Source organism: Megascapheus bottae, chromosome 15 (genome assembly GCF_031878675.1).
Source record: "Megascapheus bottae isolate mThoBot1 chromosome 15, mThoBot2.hap1, whole genome shotgun sequence".
Classification (NCBI taxonomy): Eukaryota; Metazoa; Chordata; class Mammalia; order Rodentia; family Geomyidae; genus Megascapheus; species Megascapheus bottae.
This window is the reverse complement of record NC_143523.1, coordinates 24,246,029-24,267,911: the sequence shown is the minus strand read 5'-3', so window position 1 is coordinate 24,267,911 and position 21,883 is coordinate 24,246,029. Positions and strand designations below refer to the sequence as shown.

Below are 21,883 nucleotides of genomic sequence, written 5' to 3'. Positions count from 1 at the left end.
CTTATTGACTAACACCTATGAGCTTTCACACTGCCTTGTTGCAGGCAACTAATACCTAAGTGGCCCACTTCTCTTCATGGGAAGTGCCTACCCAACTGGCAAGGGGTAATGAGCCTGCTTCTTTAAAGGGCTCCCATTATACTTGCTTCCAGACTAGAGGCAGCTGATTGACATCAAATTCGCCTCTCTCTCTCCCCATACAGCTGCTTTGAGCCTAGATTTGGATTGGATTTTAGAATGCATCATGATGACAGCATAGCATGTATTGACTGCTTACTGTCTGCCAGGTGCGGGGCTAAGAACTTTATGTGCATGTTCTCACGTTCCCCCAAATGGACCTATTATCCCTTTTTACAGATGAGGTGTAGGAACTCAAGTGACTTCCCGAAGGTCATTTAGCTCTAAAGTGACAGAGCCTGGCTCTGGCTGGGATTTGCACGCTCTCTGGAGGCTCTGTTCCTGAGCCTGACACAACCCCCTGTAGGATCATTGTTCTTGAGAAAGAATTCTCACTGTCCACTCTTGGGCATCTTTATTATTGACAGGATCTAATCCTCATCATTAAAAATAAATGTTATAGACAGCAAGAGTGGTAATTAAGCAAAACAAAAAGAAGAAAACCCTACCACCAACAAAGCACAGATTTCTTTGGATTTGTTTCTCCTCTAAATCATAGAAATCAGCCACTCTCCATGTTTATCTGTATAAACGTGGACCTAGACTGTTTCCTCTGGGGCACAGTGGTATGCCAGGGTGACAGAAATGACTCAGATGGAGGTGTCAGAGGTAGGGGGAACTCTCTGGAAAAATGCATACTGAGAAGTCAAGGTCTTATTTGATCGGGTCTTTTTAGGAATAGTGGCTCATAAAGACAAGGAGATATATGACATTGGTCATCTCTCTGGTGGGAGTGATAGCAGACTTCTTAGGACATGGGAAGAGAGAGAGAGAGAGAGAGAGAGACAGAGAGAGAGACAGAGAGAGAGACAGAGAGAGAGACAGAGAGAGAGACAGAGACAGAGACAGAGACAGAGAGACAGAGAGAGAGAGGGGGAGAGGGAGGAAGGGAGGGAGAGGGAGGGAGGGAGAGAGAGAGAGAGAGAGAGAGAGAGAGAGAGAGAGAGAGAGAGAGAGAGAGAGAGAGAGAGAGAGAGAGAGAGAGAGAGAGGAGGAGACAGGGAGTGACATTACAAAGTGTGTGCTTTCACCGTGGACCCCAGAAGGTAGGCTCCTTCCAACTCCACCATCAACAACTGGAGCAGCAGCAGCAGCAGCAGCACTGGTATTTATGAGGGCTTGCTATGAATCATACACAGTCTAGCTGAATCCTCATACTCTGTGGAATAGAAACTATCATGTGCCTCCCACTTAACTGACAAGGAAGCCAAGACTCAGCAGGATTAAATAATTTGCCTACTTTACGTGGCTGGAAAGCAGCAGAGCCAGGTTCAAATACAAGCTTGTGAAATTCTGAGAGCTCATCATGTTCTTATGACAGTTTTCCCCCACCTTGCTTTTTCAATCAACTGGGTGCTCCCTGCATTTAATTTTTGGAAGGTATATACGTTTTTGATGGAGTGGGTGTGTCCCCTGGCATGGTCTATGTCTACTATATTAGAATACAGTAGTTTCTCTACCCTTAGGGTTTGGTGTGTGAGATGTCATAGGCACATTGAATGTGTGTGTGCATTTGTGGGGATAGGTGGGGAAAAGGCTTAGACAGGAAGTGGCAGGGAAATTCATTAATTCATATACTAACTTCCTGTGTTGATTAGAGTAGGTTTGAGCTTGGGAGTGCTAGGGCAGGTCCTCTGAGGCCTTCTTTCCCTCTTCCTGTACCACCCCCAAGGATGAATGAAGCAGTCTCTTTCTGTTTGTCACTACCATGCCCTGTGGCTGACCTAGTGGGAAAGTGGGGTATAAGAAAGAGAGAGCCCACGAGTGGGTCCTTTTTATAATAAACTTCTAGCTCTCTGCCTCGGGACTTGTTAGGTGAAGGATGCAGTTTCAAAACAGAGAATTAAGCATTCTGTACCTTCTCAGCCTAGGGGAGGAGGTGAGCCTAGCTCGTGCCAATTGGAATGGGGACAATTTCTTCTCTTTGAGACATTTCGGAGCATTTAACAGAGACCATAGAAGGTAATGTTAGAAATCTGTCACTCCTCTCCCTCACCACCACCCCCCGCCCCCGAGTAGCCATCTCTTGCCTACCTTGGAGAGTGAGAATATGACCTTTTTATTAAAATAAAAAGTAGGATGGGGAAGGGCAGAGGAGGAGGCTTGGCTCAAGCAATAAAGTATTTGCCTAGGAAGCTTAAAGCCCTGTTCAAGCCATAGTACTGACTAAAAATTAATTCAGCTTCTTAGAGGCATTTTCAGTTCACAGTAAGATATCTTCACTTGTTTCTCTTCCCCAGTCACCCCTTCACAGTGGAACCTTTGTTTTGAGGCTGAACCCACACATTACCACCCAATGCCAAAGTGGATATGAAGACTCACGCTGGGTGTTGTACATTCTATGGGTTTTTGAGTATGTCCGTTTCCTCTGACAAGACAGGAAACAGAAGACGGGCTCGCAGCCATCAGGTAGACCAGGTGTCAACAGACGTCCCTCACCCCTGGTCAGACCCCACACCTACACCTTTGCTGGAGAATATGACTTAGTCTCACAGGGGATCAATTACAAGAGGCAAAGAAAATCCACAGGGCTGAAACTAATAGGAATAAGTTCCATGGGCCTGAAAAACAGGGATAATTCCAGGCTCTGCTGCTTTAGGAGGTCTTCTATCATTTATTCTCACCCCAGAAAACACCGAGATGGGACTGAAGGACCCTGGACATCTCAGGACAGCAGGACTCATTCAGATATTGGGTTCGGTGAATGTCAAAGAGCAGAAAGCCATCATGTGACTCCACTGGACACAGGGGTCTTGGATTTAACCTAGATTCAAGTCCTATGTGCAAAATAACTAGCATTATAATTAGTTTGTGACAGAGTAAGTCTCTAATGCCTGTGGACTAGGGATCCACAAAACCATACTCAGGCTCAGTGATTTGCTTAGATGCCTCACAAGGCTTGGTATGGGGAGGATTTATGGAGTAAAAGAACACAATGCAAAATCAGCAACAGGAAAAGGCATGTGAGTAAAGTCTGGAGGTTAGCAGGCAGAAGCTTCCAAGAGTCCTCTTCCAGCGGAGCACAAAGACAGCCCTTAATTTCTTCAGCAATGAGTTGTGACAACATGTGTGAAATGCTGTCCAACAGGAAAGCTCATTAGAGACCCAGTGTCCAGGGTTTTTACAGTGGGCTTTATCCCATAGGTATCCTCTGCCCAGCACATAACCAAACAGGAGAGCAGGGCTACAGCATAATCGACATTGTTTGTATTAACAGTTCAGGCACAGTGAGCCAAGTGTATCCATTCTGGGGATCTGGTGAGAGGCCTCTTCAAAGCCAGGTTCCCAAATGCCAGGCATGCCACGCCTGCTAGCAGGTCTTTTCTAAGCAAGCAGTTTCAGGACTGCTGGAACTGCAGTTTTATTGTTTGGCACATAACAGATGCTCAGTAAAGTGTAGCTCTTGTTGTCAGTAGCATTGCATACTTGTATGTTTCTCCATAGCAAAGGGAGACCATTCTGTCACCACCAGTGTCCTTCAAGTCATATGGGACACCCACTGGGAAAATAAAGAGCACATACCTACATATAGACACATGGATGTTATATATCTCCAGTGCATGGGTCCTGATGGTCGCTATACACACAAGTGTGTACCTGCAATAAAGTAACTGTTTACATAATAAGCTTTTCTTTCAAATGACCTTTCAATTGACTTTTCTAATGGCAAATCATTATTCTATCGTTGGTCTTGTTAGCATATACAGTTCTGACCAGCATGCTTTCCAGGTCTAGCTGAGTCACTGACAGAATTCCATTCAATGAGACAGGCCCCTGGATAGAGCCTTCCTCTCAGCTCTGAGTCAACCAGGGACATGATTTCAGCTAAGAGAAGGGCCATTTACGGCTTGTAAGTCAGCAGTATTCAGGCAATAAAGTTTGGGGAGAAGATTAAGAACCTTACTAAAGTTAAAACAAACCATGTCTACAAGCATTCAGCCAATCCAGCATACAGTAGCCAGGTGCTTCCTCACCAGGTAGAAGACTTGTTGTGCTGGATTCTTCCTGGCTAGCCAGTGCTCACTCTTGGTGATCACAAGGTAATGTCAAAATTTATAAACTATTTGTTTGGAGCTACCGTTTGTTAATCTTCAGATCGTTCTTTTCCCTACCACCTCCTTTTTCTGGGATCACTACAAGTCATTAAGAGCACAGGTGGCAACTTGTCTTAGAATTTTATTTCAGACAAGGTGTGTGCATCACCTGCCATAGGCTATGCTTCCCTTAGCCTTTTGGGGGCCCTTCCTCTCTGAGATGACAGAAGCCAACTGAAGTTGTGAGATCAACCTTCCTTTTCTCCCTTGTAACATCTTATTCTATCCCTATCCCCACAACCCACCCTCTTTCTCATCCTTTGTTACTTCAAGCCAAAATAACAATACCTCACTCCAGGGCATCAATAATTAGGGAACATATCATTAAAAAGCCACTGAAATTACCAGGAGTTCATTACACTCTATGGTCCCTTTCATATAAACTTTTTCAATAAAATTTTTGTACAAAACTTTTTACCAAAGCAATATCTACAGCATTAGAAAACATAAACAATCAATATGGATCTTGGATTGGAGGGAAAGGAGAGGAGGGCCTTAGCATGTAAACAGAGAATAGATCAAATGGAACAAAAGATTGTGCAGAAACGATAATCCATCTCTAGGGCTTTATAATCCTAAACGCCAAGGTCATAATGTACCTCTTGCTCTGGTCTTCTTCTCCCGAGGATGCTGATAGCTAAGGAGGGAATTCTGATTCTCGTTCAGCAATGCTCCAGTGCTTCAGGCACTGCCCCAGGCTGGAGTCTAATCGCAAAGATAACTGGTTCATTTTCCTATATATTTAGCGAATGTGTCTTTTCTGCATCTTCTCTTTTCAGTGGAGTCTTTTTTAGAACACAAGGTCTGTGTGTCTGTATGCTGTGGAACATCTCTGAGTTCTGGGACCAAGCAAATCTATCCTCAAACATGTAGTCCCCTCTGCTTTTCTCCATCCATCCATACTTGTCATTAACTAGGTCTCAGGTGATGAGGGCTGAGTCCAACTGTTATATCAACAATCCAAACAAGAACAAGGAAAAGGAAGATGAGCAGATGGAAAGCAGCTTTCCAGAGCCAGATGAAGAAGAGCAGATCACAGCCAACTTCCTAGAAGTTTCTGACCCACAGAAAACAGGATGCTGCATCAGTAAGAAACACCCAGAAGCATTTTTCAAAGCTAGCAGCTGTAAAGGAATTAACGTAGATCACCAGTTACTGCACACACAGCCCTGTTCCTCCCTCACAGACTTCAGAGTCATTATTAAAGGACACATTTCAGAGCAGAATATTATTAGGCTATCGATCGTAGTTCGTTTCGATGTTTAATTCAGTAACAGTTCAGATGGTGGAGAGCTTTAAATGAAATGGATGCCCCAAAGACCTACACAATCCTTCCAATTTTCCACTGGGTTCACGAAGAACTTGGCAATTCCAGGGGGCTGGGGGCTGCTGGTTCCATGAGGTTCTCCCAGGCTGGAGAACTGATGGGTCAGCTTGATGCTGAGCCAGGCTCTGTGGTCTTACAGCACAGAAAATAGAAAAGGCAGGGAGTTCCACATGAATCCAAACAGCATCCGCTCCCTCTGTCACCACACATTAAATGATCCGGGACCAAAATTCAATACACACCTTGAGCATTCTTGCGGAACGGTACCTGCACATCTCACTGGCATCAACATCTCAGAGGATAGAATGAAAGGAGGAGGGAGGAAGGAGAGGGAAAAGAGATGCTTTCTCCGGACAAACAGAAATTAGAGACTACACCAGGAAGCCAGTCCTAAATGGACCACAGGTATAGACGGGGTCATGTGACAGCATCGCCTCTTTTTCCTGGAAGCTGATGGGTTAGTACGACCCCAGGAGTGTGTAAGCAATCTGGGATAGGCAATGAAGAAGTTTGCTGAGCTCCAGTGTCCCTCAGTCCCTTGCTGTTACCATTCTACTCCTAAACCCTTACTGAGAACCACTAACACTCATTGTCTGTGACCTCTGTATCTCTTCCTGTGATTTTCCAAGTGTGGTTTCCTGACAGTATCACCTGGGAGCTTGTATCTATATTATTCAGGTCCTGTTCCAATTTTTTGAGTCAGAAATTCTGAGGATGGAGTCCAGTTGAGAATTCTGGAATGAGGACTAAGAAATGTACATTTGTGACAAGCTTTCAAGTGATTCTGACAGACAGTTGGGGCTTAATCTTTTTTTTTTTTTTTGTCAGTTGTGGGGCTTGAATTCTGGGCCTGAGCCCTGTCTCTGAGCTCTTCAGCTCTAACACTTGAGCCATAGCAACACTACCTGTTTTCTGGTGGCTAATGTGATCCTTAGATCTCAGCCTCCTGAGTAGCTAGGATTACAGGCGTGAGCCACCAGTGCCTGGTTAAAATGTTTTTTATTTTTCCCCTGGCACTGGAACTTGAACTCAGGCCCTTGCATCCTTTAGCTTTTTTGCTCAAGGTCAACATTGTACTACATAAGCCACAACTCCACTTGTGACTTTTTGGTGGTTAACTAGAGATAAGAATCTCCTGAACTTCCCTGCCCATGCTGACATTGAACCATGATCCTCAGATCTCACCCTCTTAAGCAGCTAGAGTTACAGGCACACAGACACATTCAGTTTTGAGCACCACTGGCTGGGAAGATTTGCAACAGTGTGGCTTGGTTTCCTGCTTCCATCAATGCTGGTAACAACCTGATATGACAGATACACAATAAATATTTATTGACTGACTAATTGAAACATAACCACTGCTTTTAAAAGTTCAACGAGCCTCTTCCTCGGCGCTACCTACGGAGGTGGCTGCCATCTCCTCCTCGGCATCATGGCTGCCCTCAGACCTCTGATGAAGCCCAAGATCGTGAAAAACAGGACCAAGAAGTTCATCTGCCACCAATCAGACCCATATGTCAAGATTAAGCGAAACTGGCGGAAGCCCAGAGGTATTGACAACAGGGTCCGGAGGAGGTTCAAGGGCCAGATCTTGATGCCCAACATCGGTTATGGGAGCAACAAGAAAACAAAGCACATGCTGCCCAGCAGCTTCTGGAAGTTCCTGGTCCACTACGTCAAGGAGCTGGAAGTGCTGCTCGTGTACAACAAGTCCTACTGTGCTGAGATCGCCCACAATGTTTCCTCCAAGAACCGAAACGCTATCGTGGAACGAGCAGCCCAGCTAGCCATCAGAGTCACCGATCCCAGTGCCAGGCTGCGCGGTGAAGAGAGCGAATAGGTGGCTCACAGGCTCACATACCCCCTTTTATTTGTGCTTAAATAGACCACAAAAACTGCTCTCTGTAAAAAAACAAAACAAAACACAAAAAAACACTTCATGGCCTATAAAAAATAATGTGGAACTCTCCCAGTGATTGTTATTTACTGTTAGTACTATTTTTTTTTAACACGTCAGACAGTTTGGTAAATATCACTATTAATCTTTTTCTTTTTTAGCCAGTCCTGGCACTTGAACTCAGGGCCTGAGCATTGTCCTTGGGATTTTTCAAGGCTAGAGCTCTGCCACTTGAATCACAGCATCACTTTCAGCTTTTTCTATGCATGTGGTATCAAGGAATAGAACCTGGGTCTTTGTGCAAGCACTCTTACCACTAGGCAAAACTCCTGGCCTCTCTTTTTTGTTTGGCCAGTCCTGGGGCTTGAACATAGTGCCTGGATATTGTCCCTGAGCCTTGTTGTGTTCAAGGCTAGCTCTCTACCATCTGAGCCACGTTGCCGCTTCTGGCTTTTGAAAAAGTTGTTTAGAGTCTCACAGATTTTCTTGCCAGGGCTGGCTTAGGAAAGAGATCCTCAGATCTCAGTCTCCTGAGAACCTAGGATTATAGTCATGAGCCACCAGCACCCAGCAATCTTTTTCTTTCTTTTTTTTTTTTTTTGCCAGTCCTGGGCTTGAGCTCAGGGCCTGAGCACTGTCCTTGTACTTTCTCAAAGCTAGAGCTCTACCACTTGAGCCTCAGCATCATTTCTGTTTTTTTGTTTTTTTTTTCTATGTATGTGGTACCGAGGAGTTGAACCCGGGTATTCGTGCATGCTAGGCAAGCACTCTACCACTAGGCCAAACTCCTGGCCCCAGCAATCTTTTTCTTTTAATGCTTTTAAGAGAAATAATTTCTCTTTACAGATTGAAGGACACATTTGTTGATTAAACTGATGGTGCAGGCTTAGGGGCCTCATAGCCTCCAGTGAGTACAAGAAGTCTGGTGTTCAAATCATTTGCACACATCATCCAGGAGTATGTGAGAAATGCTGAGCCCTGGCCCATATACCCTCCACCTCCTGAATTCTAAACACAGTGGGCTTGGTATGGGGCTGAAGCAGGTCCCCTTCTTTCCAGGAGCTCCTGCACAGGCACGTGTGAGGACCACTGCCCTAGGACAGAGTTGGTGTTAGTCACATGGGCCACCAGCAGCAGATAAACAGAGGCTGTGTCTTGACAGGCCATCAGAGAATGAGTGAATAAGCCCTATTCTCTTGTAAAGATTGAGGCGGGATGGAGTATCCCATAAAATACTCATAGGAGAAAAGAAGCCATAGCAGAAACAGCCTTTCCAGATGTGGTGCCAGCTGCTGGCATGTAAGAAACAAGCCGGAGCATGAACAGAAGACACATGTTCCCAGCCACAAAAAACTTGACGTATCGACTTTGGCAAGGCTTTCGGACCACGCGGTGCTGATAATGTTATTAATGCTGAATGTATTTGCCTGACCTTATGAGGCTGTATAAAGAGGACAGGTGTCTAATTAAGTTCGGATGCCAACACCTCTAACTTCTTTTTCCATAGCTACTGAACCCATCATTTACCCCGGTGCTCCAGAAATGATCGGTCTTTAAAACCAAAGGAAGTCGGTCATTAGCATTTGTGAGGCGCTTGTCATGATTTGTGCTGAGGGAAATCTGGTGCCCAGAGATGGAGGGTATTTCATCCTACTTGGCGTGATCTCAGCCCAGCTGGTGGGAGACGAGGTCTTATCACCGCATCACACTCGCCACCAGGCTCTGCCCTTCATCCCCGTCTATTCAGTATTCTCACAGATGCCTTGGAAGGGGACCTTGATGGGCTCACTGATCAAATTAGCAGGTGACATAAAGTTGGGAAAGAAAGCCAGTGCTGGGATCCAAAAGGGACCTGGGAGTCAGGAGTGATTTCCAGAACCTGGTAGAAGGGCATTTACTTAGTCTAACTTAACTCTCAGGAAACACATGCGCGCACGTGTGCATGCGCGCGCGCACACACACACACACATTAAAATAATTGCAAACAGTAAACATTTATGTAGCACTTACTGTGTGCCAGAAATGTGGTCAAAGACCCTTTCCAAAGACAGTAATTCAGTGAGTTCCCAGTATCCTATGAGGTAGGTTCTATTATTGTCTTCATTTTAAACACGAGAAAACAGAGGCAAGAACAAGTAAGTAACTTCTCCAGGGGACAATAAATATTATTGGATTGAACTCACTTTACAGCTCTATCCAGAGAGCCTTCACTTTCACTGAAGTTGCTGAATATACCTAAGTATTCCTAGTATAAATATCAGTCCCAGAAATCTCTTCCCTTCCCCCTTGCCTTCCTTTCTTTTCCTCCTTATTTCTTTTCTTCCAAGCATTAATTTGGAGAAAAATTTTTCTTTATGTTGACAATGTGGGAAATATTTAAGAAAAAAATTGGATAGCTAAATTGGAGATATTACTGCAAGGAGACTGTCCCTCTACCCCAAAGTAAAAAGTCATTGATTTCATTGTAGGCTATAGTAATGGAGATATAAGTATATCAAATCAAAAAGGTGACAGGCCAGCTATTCCCTAGGCTGGCAGCTTTACTCAGGGTGCCCTCAGTTCTGGCACCACCATAAACTTTAGCAGGCAGTTGTCAAAGTGAGCTATACCTTAGGAAGGGTGGCTTGTTCAGTGAGAGACTGAAGGCTGGACTCAGAATCTGATGGAGGCAAAGGGATCTGACTTGCAAACAAGATGACAGATGTGGTAGTACAGAGGTGAGGATGATGGCTGCACAGGGGAGAATCCTTGGAGACACAGGCTGACTTATCCCTATAATCTGGATTTTAAATGTTTCCCCCAAGCCAATGGTTTGGAGCCTTGGTGCCTAGGCAGGCAGTGGAGTCCTTAGGAGGTGGAGCCTAGAGGAAAAACTTTAGGTTATTGGGAGTGTAAGCTTGTGTGGGGTTTGTGGGACCTCAGCTTGCTCCTCACTCTCGGTTCCTGGCTAACAAGGTGAGTGGTTTTGCTGTGCCACATGCTCCTGTCATCATGGGCTGCCTCATTAAAGGCCCAAAGTGATAGGACCCATCAGTCATAGGCTAAAATGTCCCAAACTGGGAGCCAAATAAGCCCCCCTCTATATGTGTATAAATATGTCGATTATTTCAGGTACTTGAAATAGTAATGGAAAGATAACAAACACTACTGTCCTACGTCATGTCTGAATTATTTCAGGACAGGGACAGAGCCAAGGCCAATAGCTAGAAAAGGAAGGCTGATTTTTGTTCTTAATATTTTGGTTTAGGATAGTCATAGATTTACAGAAAAAAGTGAAAAAACAGTACAGAGCTTTTTCATATGCCAGATCCAATTTTATCTGTTAATTTCCTCATGGTTTATCCAAGGGTCTCTCTGTTTTAGGGTCCCATACAGAATAGCACATTCCATTTAGCTGTCATGTCTCTCTATTTCCCCTTGACTAACTTTATTCATCTTCCTTTGTTTTAATGACCTGGACAGTTTAGAAAGGTACTGCTCAGGTAGTTTGCAGGTCTCTCCATTTGAGAGGTGTGTGTATGTGTGTGTGTAGACTGGGGCTTGAACTCAGGGTCTGAGCATTATCCCTTAGCATTTTTGCTCCAGGCTGGTATTCTACCACTTGAGCCACCACTCTACTTCTGTCTTTTTGCTAGTTAATTGAAGATAAGAGTATCACAGTCTTTTCTACATGGGCTAGCTTTGAACCACAATCCTCAGATCTCAGCCTATGGAGTGGCTAGAAGTACACTGATTACCACTAATACCTAGCACTTCCATTAAGATTTGCAGATGTTTTTCTCATCTCAGGGTTTTACAAGGGTTCATGGGTTTGAGGGAAGCAATGCATCATTTTTTGGCATCATATCCAAAGGAATCTGCTAGGAGCATGGCTTATTCCCACTGAGGAATAAGTCTGAGGCTGGCTGAAGTAGTATTTGTTCAATATTGTAATTTTGAAAGGCATCCACTATGCATGGCCTATCTGTAAGAAGGGAGAAATAACGCTCCACCTCCTGGAGATGGAATATCCACATAAATTATTAGGAATTCTTCTACCTAGGAGATTTATCTATCATCCCTCACGTATTTATACATGTAATCATTTATTTATATCAGTAGAGACTCATTGATATTTATGCTTTGGGTTATAATCTAATACTACTCCATTCCATTCAGGTTGTAGCTCCCAGCTTTAGCCACTGTGTGCTCTTTGGGGCACTTTGGCTCTTCTTTAGGCTTCAGAGTCTCTTCCTCATCCCTGTGGCTTCTTGTGCCACTCCAAGATGCTCCAGGTTCATCTTGCGTGTTTTCTGTCCTAATCTTAGACACAGCCATTTCTCCCAAGAGCCCTGGTTCTTTTATTGGAGAATGATAATAGAAACCAAGATTAGAGGCTAAGTGTGCCTGCTGCTGTCAGGATATCATTTGGTTTCAGGGTCTCTGAGAATGCATAGCAAGGAATTGTATGTTTGTATAATAAGCTATGCATATACACATACCTATTTCTATAGGTCACCATCTGTTTCTCTATTAAGCTAAATGTGAGCTCATACGGATATGTCTAACTTCAATTCCATTTCCACCTGGCCATTCTGTCCCAGTGGAGGCTGGTTTTGAAATAACATAGAAAAGAAGTCTAGAAGTACAGAGTCCTCTATTGAGGCTATTCAGTGTAGACCAGGTGTCTATATCGAAAATTTGGAACTAGAAAAGTAAATTCAACTCAACTATGTTCACTAGCCCAGTGAACGTTGAGACAAAAGTGTCCCACAGGGAAAGGTACGTTCCCTAAGAGGATTCATCATCTTCAAACTTTCAGAAGCCTAAATGCTGGGCAAGGAGAAAGAACTGCTATTTAGGGTAAATAAAGGAAGCATGAATTCAACAGGTGAGAAATTTATGGCATTTGTAATCCAAAGAAGAGAAAACAGGCTTAAAATATAAATGAAGCTCTGAGAGATTTTAAATTCACAGATGACAGAGCCAGAATGGATTATGAATGGAGAATGATCTGGCATGTGGGTGGGATGCCTGCTAGGATGTTAGCAGCTAAGGAGTTAATCCTGCTGTCCTTTTCTGAGTTCTGGATGTGCAGAGTCAGAGGGACCGGATCATACTTGGTACTTTACAGCAGTAGCCCACAGTCCAGTAGGAAAAAATTAGAAAGCTGAGTCTGAGTCCAAGAAAAAGAAACCAGGAATTGATTGTCCTGACACAGAGGCCGACTCTCCTCCTTCAGGAGAGATAGTGCCATTCAGGATTTAGGATTTGTTAGAAACAGAGGACTAATCCCCTGCAGGAAAGAGGATTCCCTGTCTCCCTTGACACCCCTCAACTAGTGGTTCTTGCCTCAAAGATTCTAGATCACCACTCCGGAAGAGGAGAAAGGGACAAAGAGAATTCCTATATCAGGGAGAATTTCTACCAGGGTTCTCACTAAAATGCAGATGGTGAGCCCCATCCCCAAAGATTCTGAGCCATCTGGAAATGTACTCAGAGGTTTATTTTTAAAACCATCTCCCTAGGTGATGCCAATACTTGAATTTCTCAACCACATGTGGGACTCCGCTGATGGTTTTAATGCCAGAGTTTGCCTCGGACAGTTGATGCTGGTAGCCCTGAATCACTGTTACAAGGGTCCCCTTTCCCCATCATGTGACAAATGACTTTCTTTGGGTGACATTTGTCACTATTTTCAGTCCAGATGTCCCTAAGCAGCAAGTAAGTATCCTTTTAGCTGAGCAGAGTGATTCTATCCCAACTTCACAAAGTAGAGTAGCCACGAAACTTCATGTTCTTACTGGGGGCAAGAGATTCTTCCAGGCTCAGGAGACTTGAGGAAACAGGAAAATAATAGCTCTACAAGCTTCCCAGGAAGGATGCTCCTCCTCCTTATGGCCTTTAACAATTGCTTAAAAAGAGGAGCTGGCAGATAGAACCAGGTCTCCCACTCTGGCCCCCAGCCTCCCTCTGGGCCCCTTGCCCTTCCTTTCTCTTTAGCCTCCTTTCTTTTTCCAGAGTCTTGCATTTTCCCCTGCCAATATCAAAGGGCTGCTGATGTGCTTCACCCTGTTGATGATGAGTCTTGAGATTAAAGAGTTAGCTTGATCTTTGGTCAAACGTAACCATGGAAATCTGAGACATTAACCATTGCCTGCTGGGGACTTCTGATGGGAAGCTCTTAGATTTTTCTCTGCTCAGAAGAGATGGGATAACACAGGCAACCCTCCTGAGCTATTGATCTCAAATGCAGTTCTGATCACATCTTTTCTCCTTAGCTATATCACTCCCAACCTGAACCCCTTAGAGTTCCCAAATCACCAAAAGGATCCTGATCCCCCTGATGCTGGGATGGAGAATGATCCTGGCAGCAGCAGGCTCTGTCATTGGACTTTTCCACTTTCTTCTATCCATTCTCACTCCTTTGTGACCTCACCCAACATCAGGGCTTTAAATACCATCTATGCACTGACAACTCCCAAATTTATATCTCTACCCCAGACCTCTTCTCTGAACTCCAGACTCATATATCCAATTGCCTACTTGACATCGCTCCTGAATGTTTAATAGACATTTCAAACTTCACTTGTCAAAAATGGAGCTCCCAACCACCCATCTGGATCTCCTGCTGCTGTCTTTCTTTCACAACTTTTGACTTTCAGGTGCTCAGGCCAAAAGCTTGAAGTTGTACTGGACTCCTCCCACATCTCTCCTCCAATCACGAGCAAACCCCGTTTCTAGTCTTACAATGCATACAACACAGGTCATTTCTCACACACCTGCTAACCCTAGGGCTGAGCCCTGCCAGCTTTCATCTGGATGACTTGAAGAACTTCCCAACAGTTCTCTCGGCTTTCCTTTCCTTCCTTTAGTCTATTTTCAACCTGAAAAGCAGAGCGATGCTTTTAAAGTGTGAGTCACATCACGTTACCTCTTGGCTCAAAAAATCCCTCTTTCTAAAGGCCTGCTTCTTTCTGAAAGAAAAGCTGGAATCTCAACGACCAGCTAGGGTTTGAATATAGTTTGTCTCTAGTGAAGCTTGTATATTGAAATGTGACTGCCTTTGTGGTAGAGTTGGGAGAAGGGGCCCTATGTGAGGTAATTAGGTCATTAAGAGGGATTAATGCCTTTCTTAGAAGACTGGATTACTACCCAGAGAGTGGCTATTATGGAGTAAATCTGCCCCTCGTTTTTTTTTTTTTTTTCTTCAGAATGTATGCACCCCTTTGCCCTTCTGCTTTCTGTCATGAGTTGAAGCAGCAAGAGACCTTTACCACATGAAGCCTCTTGATATTAAACTTTCCAGATAGTGGACAAAATGAACCTCTCTTCTTTTCAAATTACCCACTCTCAGGTTTACTATGATACCAACAGACAATGAGTTGGACTGCCCTCAGAGCCAACATGGTCTGTGGTTCTGGTCACACTAAGACCTTTGCCTCCCACCTCTCTTCCTCATTCTGCTCCAGCTGAGATGACACTATGCTCCTGCCTCAAGACCTTTGTTCAGGCTAGACCCTTAGCCTGAAATATTCTCCTCAGATAACCATGGGGAGGGACAATCCTTCCTCAGGGCTTGCTCACCCTCCTCAGGGAGGTTTCCTGACAGCCCCAGCATTCCTTCCTCCCTTCTCCATCTGAACTTTTCTCCTGAGCACTCACACCATGTAACATACCACATATGTTCTTTAATGTCTTTCTCCCTCTCTAGGAATGTAAACTTGACGGGGGTGGGAAGTTTTGCCTGATGGTTCCCAGCAGTCTACCTAGACAATGCCTGGTGCAAGACAGAGGCACTACAAGAATGTTGGCGATTATGTGAACCAATCAGTACACTCCTTATAAGGAGCGCCTGCAAAGTAAGAAGTGAAACACTATATCTTTAATAGGAAAATGATCCTAAGACATAAAAAGACAATTTACAAGGAGGAAACACACTCCAGCTAATAAAGATGCAGATAAAAAAAAAGTTTGCCTCCATTAGGAATGCTCAAGGAAACACATATTAGAACAACAGCACACTATATTTCTAGTATCAAACAAAAATAAAGCAAATAACAATATCCAATGCTGACAGACTCATTTCTATACCCAGAAAGGTAGTGTATTTGGTGATGTGTATCAAGAGTTAAAATTTTAAAATACCTTTTGGTTTATGATTAGCAATGTATTCTCTGTGAGACAGCCCAAAATTCCTGCAAGAGCTTACACACAACAATAGATGAATGGACAAACACATGTTGTCTACACCTACCACAGAGTATTATTCCGCCGTATAAAGGAAGGGCATTGTCACACATGGAGGGAGCTGGAGGATGTTATACTAAACGAAAGGAGCCAGTTGTAAGGGCAAATACTGTATCATTCCATTTGTATCAGGTTCCTAGAAGAGTCAAATCCACAGAGAAAGAGGAGGGATAGTGAGCTACTGATGAGTGGAGGGGAGAGTCAATTAGAAAGACTATGAAGAGCTCAGTGGATGGAGGGGGAGGCCACTGGACAACACGGTGAGTGTACTGAATGCCACGGAACTGCATACGTGAAAACGAGCAAGAGGATAACCTTTGTTACGTGCATTTTCTCACCATACTATGGTGAGAAAAAAGTTCATGAACATACTATGGAGAGAGAGCAAGTACAATACAGGCTTCTCAACTACTGTGTTTAGCTTGAGTAAAATATTAAAACTAAAAGCATACTAAAAAAATCATGTACAGAGCAGGTGTCAGTGGTTCACACCTGTAATCCTAGCTACTCAGGAGGCTACTCAGCTCTGGCATTAAGGTCTGTGAGACTCTTATCTCCAAATGAACTGGCAAAAGCTGGAAGTTCAAGTGGTAGAGAATTAGCATTGAGTGGAAAAAGCTAAGTGCTTAGGCCCTGAGTTCAAGCCCCAGTACTAGCATAAGGACATTCTCACACATGGAGGAAGAGGAAGCACCCATTTATACCTACACATACATACACATGTGTGCACAAGTTGTTTTTTTCCTCTGCCCTTCAACAGTTTTTTTCTTTTTAAACTAAGGTACTATAGTAAAAAAAAATGGTTAAGATAGTAGCTAGTACCTTTTGGTAGGAATAATCATTATATAAATGGTTTGACTATCCATGGAATGCAATATTATGCAGCCATTAAGACTATTTTGATGAAACTTCTTGTAGCATAATTTTGGGCAAAGAAAGAAAGGTAGAAAATATGAAATATGATAAACTCAAGTAAGAAAAAAAAACTTGCTAGGTGCCAGTGGCTCATGCCTATAATCCTAGCTGCTCAGGAGGCTGACATCTGAGGATCGTGGTTCAGAGTCAGCCTCTTACCTTTAATTATCCACCAAAAAGCTGAAAGTAGAGCCATGGCTCCAATGGTAGAATACTAGCTTTCTGCACAAAATCTTAGTAACAGTGTCCAGGCTCTGAGTTCAAGCCCCAGAACTGGCAAGCACACACACACACACACACACAGACTTTATGTCACCGATTCTATATCATACAGTTGCTCCCCCTGCCCCCGACATCTTCTTTTATCCTACATAAGCTGTCTCTTATCCTCTTTGCTGAGTGTAATTGCACAAGTAATGGTGGCCTCCCAAGTGAGGGAATCTCAGATTTAATGAAACAGTGTATAGAAAAAAAAAAGACTAAAAAGAAGTAATATGCCAAAATGTTAATAGTAATTATGTATTCATTTCTTTATGATTTTACATATTTTAAGGAATTTCTATAATGAGCCAGTATTACTTTTGTCAGAAAAAAATATTTGTTAATCATCTTTCTTCAGTGGATGTTCATTTGACTGATGGGATGAAGCCCAGTTCCCCACCTCAGACTCCTCTGGCTCCTGCCTGGTTCTTTGGTTTTACCTCTCTCCCATCCTCTTCTCATAGAACCCACATTCCAGCCCCCTATTCTAGACCTCCAAGCACAACCTGGTCTGTCATGACTCCAACTCTGAGAACATTTCTTCTCCCTCCTTGAACTGTCCTTCTTGAAGTCCCTTTGGCCTGGCGAATTCCTACTTCTTTCTCAACCAGCCACCCATTTCAGAAGTGGATGCCCCATCGACTTCCTACTCTGAAAGGAGCAGCCTCCTTCTTCTGTTGCCATTTCCCTTTCTCACCTAAGATTCTGAAGAAAGTTCGACATTTCCTATCTCTTCCAACTTGCTTCTTGGCCTTGCCTTGGAAAATTGAGCTTCCTCTCCTTTCCTCATGGAAATTTTCTCCCAGTGAGGGGGAAGTTAGGCTTCTTTGGCCAGGTAGTTAAGGAGAGATGGGGACTGGGACCGGCTTCAGCATGGGGGGCGGGGAGGGCACAGCAAGACACATGCAGCTGTGGTCAAATCTTGTTCTCCCGGCATCTAGCCAATCGAGAGCCCTTTCTTGTATTCAAGAAAGTAGGAGGAGTTGGGGATCCAATTGCAGGGAAGCTTTTATGCTTGTGCTCTGAGCAAAAGGACTAAATGGACCATGCCGTTAGGGGGAGGAGTAAGGGTCATACTGTCTGAATGTCTGTGTTATGTGCGGAACACCTGGATCTGTACAATGAGCTCATTTCACTTTCAAATAAACCTGATGTGTCTGTTTTAAACGTTACTCTGCCCTAACATTCTTCAACTGGCAGAGAAACCTGAACTCTAATACATGACAGCACCAGGCCACCATCACCTATGTGTTACTTTCTAATTCCTATGAACATTTCTCAGTCTTTAGGTTTTCTGAGCTTTCTGAGTTACCTCAGGGATAGCACTTCTATCTCAGGCCTCTTTCTGCCTGCTGCCTCAATGACAACCTTTCTAGAATGTTCTCTGCCTAAGGTATCCTTCCTAACCATAGCTCTGCAAGGAATCTTCCTTTTCCTACAGCACTGACAAGGCAGCGTTCCCAGGAATCCTCCTTTGACATCCTGGTTCTCATCTGGAGTTCTGAGAGGGTCTGTGGCTAAGCCCTAGGGGTTTGTAAAGCCCCTCCTCCCCCAACGGCTTGGTGATGAGAGGTGCTCATTGGCCAATCACAGAACTGTCACAGAATTGCCTCAAAAAGTATCTCCCATCCCCTACCCTAAAAGGTTAAAAATGATTGCCCTGTACTTTATCTTAAAAGCAAAATGATAAGGTCATTGGAGAAAGTATCACTTATTTATAATCTTTTCCCCTACCTGTAGGAGATACTTTTGGTGGAGCGGGAGCGCTCTGTAAGTCACGCTTCTCAAGGCTTTGCTTATGAAGAGAAGTCTCCACCACACACATGGAGCCTGTGTCTCCTCCCTCTGTGGTTGGGAGAGAGGAGCCTTCTACAACCAAAAGCAGCCACTGTCAGACACCCCCTGCTGTGTAACAGGCAGGCTAACTTTGTTGTACCTTTCTGATCACAACACCCAAGTCTCAAGCTCCCTGAGCTCTGGTTAATGCTCACGCTACAAGGTCATCTGCCTACAGCTCAAAAAAAAAAAAAAAAAAACCACCACTGCTTAGAGCATCAGAATCGAATTCGTATCTCGGACTGGCACATCGACCTCTTTCAACACTTTCCAATTTCCTCAAAAAATAAAGGGAAAATATTAATCTACAGGGGGAGAAATCGCTTTGGTAGCAATTGTTTTCTTCCTGAAGTCTCCAGAGCTGTTTAACTCCTTGAGGAAAAAAAAAAAAGAAAAAAGAAAAAAAAAGATTCCACTTCTGATTTTTCAGAATCCCTGGGCAAATTCCACCCCTTCCCTCCACCCTGCTCCACACACCCTGCCCCTGTTTTCTCATCACCCCTGTGTCTCTCTGTGGAGTTCCAGGCAGGGCAGGGCCGCTCTGGACTGTCTCCCAGGGGGATCAGAGAGGATGCGCTCTGATCCCAAGGCCAGCATTTACGCTCCCTGCTCAGAGATAGGGAAAGAAGGGGAAAAAAAAAAAAAGACCCTTTTCTTCTGCTTGATATATTTAGTAACGACCTTAAAGAGTCTGCGAGGCTGAATGAATTGGTGCATCTCGCTGCATTGGAAGCAGCTGCCACGCGCAGACAGGAGGAGGGGGAGACTGGAGGGAAGAGGGGAAGGGCGGGCGGGAGGCGCTGGGGAGAGAGGGAGCGGGAGGCCGGGAGCGGAGAGCGCAGGGCGCGGGGAGGAAGCCTGGAGGATGCGCGGGGAGCCCCCGGGCTGTCTGGGCGGTGGGGAGGGCGCGGGATCGATTCCCGGTCACTGCGGGAGGGTCAGCCGGGAGGGGGCGGAGGATGGGGGGAGAAGGGGCGGCGGTGGCCAGGGCCTACCGTTAAATCTGGCTAAATGGCAGCACTTAAGGGCCCTGTGAAGAATCCAATTTGCTCACCAGGATCGTCTGCAAATTTATAGGTCGGCATTTAACACAAAAACGCGCCCGGACCAATCCCGGGCCAGAGCGGGGCCTGGGGCCCGGCTGATGGATCCGCTGGTTGGGGAGGCCGGCGCCGGCCCGGCCTCCGGGGACGTCGAGGGGGGGGGGGGGGCTGGAGGGGCCTGGCGGACCCCCTTCTGCTCAAGTAGGTCCTAGAGAGACCTTCCAGGGAACCACAAAAAGTTCCTCCTGGGTCCGGCCTGTGCCTCCTCTGGTGGGCGAGGTAGGGGAGGGGTAGGGCCATGCTGGGATTGGGCCCTCATTCCCAGAGGTTCTCTTCCACAGACACCCTCCCCAGATGGGTCTTGATGATGTTGCCCAGGCTAGCCTCAGGCTGATCCATCCGTCTTAATCTTCCCAGTGCTGGGATTACAGGTGTGCACCACCGTGCCTTGCCAATGCAGCCTCTCCCACCAACACAGGGACTGGGGCACTAGCTCTGGGGGCTCCAGGTAAGGTGCCAGCTTGCTGCTTCTTGAGGTCTTAAAGCCAGGGAGAAAGAGGAATATCTCCCTGGTATGTGGGCTCTCCTTTCCAGCCAGAGCTTCCATCTTAGAGCCCCTAGAGGGGCCATGACAGCTGCTCCAGAGGAGAGGAGTTGCGTACAGCTGGCCTCTGAGGAGCTTGAAGACTCTCAGGGTTGGGGACCCTTGGCTTGAAGAGGGTCCTTGCCTCTTTCAAGCTCCCGGAGAGGCAGGCTGCTGCAGTTTGCTCTCATCTGGGGCCTCACTGATTAGATGGCTGGATAACTGTAGTGAGGAATAAACAAACATCTTCAGTCAGTCCTCAGTGCTTACTCTGCTTCTAACAAAGCTCAACAGAGTTGATGAGTGATTTAAATATGAGAGTGGTAGCAACCCCCCCTCAATAACCCCCCAAAACAAACAAAAAATCCGAATGTCTTGACACAGAGGCAAAAGAATTTTGTAGTTAACAGCCAGGGCTCCGGCTCTATACTGCCAGAGTTCAAATCCCAGCTTCTTGTGGACCAGGCTTGACCTTTCTGGGCTTCACCTGTCTCTCTTGTAGTATGCTTTCTGGGCTTCACCTGTCTCTCTTGTAGTATGAGGATGAAAATATAAAACCTACTTCATGGAGTTACGGGATGATCATATGAGCTAACATTTGTACAGTATTTAGGACACATTCAAATATGGGGAGAGATGAGTTCTCAGTAGTGATTACTAGTTTCTTATTATGTTTATCCCCTGGTTGAAATTCTGTTACCTGGGCAAACCAGATTCATTGCCACCCTTCTAGTAGGTTATTCTAGACTTCCAGTTAGGACTCATATTCGCTCCCACCCAGCTTCCAGACACACTTTCATCCTACCTATAACAGAGAGTTTATCATCCTCTAATCTTGGACCAGCTATCTATATGTCTTCAGGCTCAGCAATTTCAGAAAATTCAGGACTACACCTTACCTATCTTTGTTTCTCCTTGAGTGATTGGAAAAATTCCTTCCTACAGCTCACTAAATGTTGAAGAAAATGTAGGCAGGTAAAGGCCAACTCAGTTACTGTTGTTAATTTAGGCCCAGGAATCATCTTAATGAAGGATATGAAAGAGACCCTCCTTCTGTTCTCAGGGTCTTTGCTGGACTTTCAAGATGTCACAGGAAAACGGAGAGTGTTTGCCAAGCATTTCTATGCACTTGGTATTCACATACCATTTACTGCCAAATTAGTATTGGGTTTGCCTGGGATATATGGGTGAATTCTGAACAGCTGGACCAGGTGAGCTCCTGATAGCTAAGAGGGCCCAGGGTAATTGATAAAGAGGTCTCCGCTCAGGCATCTTCTGTGACAGGTTCTCTAAGTCCTTTGGCAAGCTGCTCATCACGACAGGAGCTGCACGGCGATGTTTGGGATGCTGTGGGGGGGGAGGAGGGCAGCCATTCTAGGTGACTCTGTCTAGCAGCACACAAGCAAGAAGAGCTGTAACTGCACCTCAGTAGGTGCTTTTTAGGACTAGTACTGCCTTCCCAATGCAACAAGGCACTGTGGAGAGTCCCCCAAATCCAGCTGTGTCAGTCTTTCCTGTCCT

At 45.1% G+C, this 21,883-nt stretch overlaps 1 protein-coding gene and 1 pseudogene across 2 annotated transcripts in view; one reads left to right on the top strand and one right to left on the bottom strand.

Annotated features, from left to right (window-relative positions):
• Crtac1 (cartilage acidic protein 1) overlaps positions 1–21,883 on the bottom strand; it is a 139,596-nt gene that overhangs the window by 66,948 nt on the left and 50,765 nt on the right. The window lies entirely within an intron of this gene.
• On the top strand, positions 6,994–7,438 carry LOC150053984 (large ribosomal subunit protein eL32 pseudogene; annotated as a pseudogene).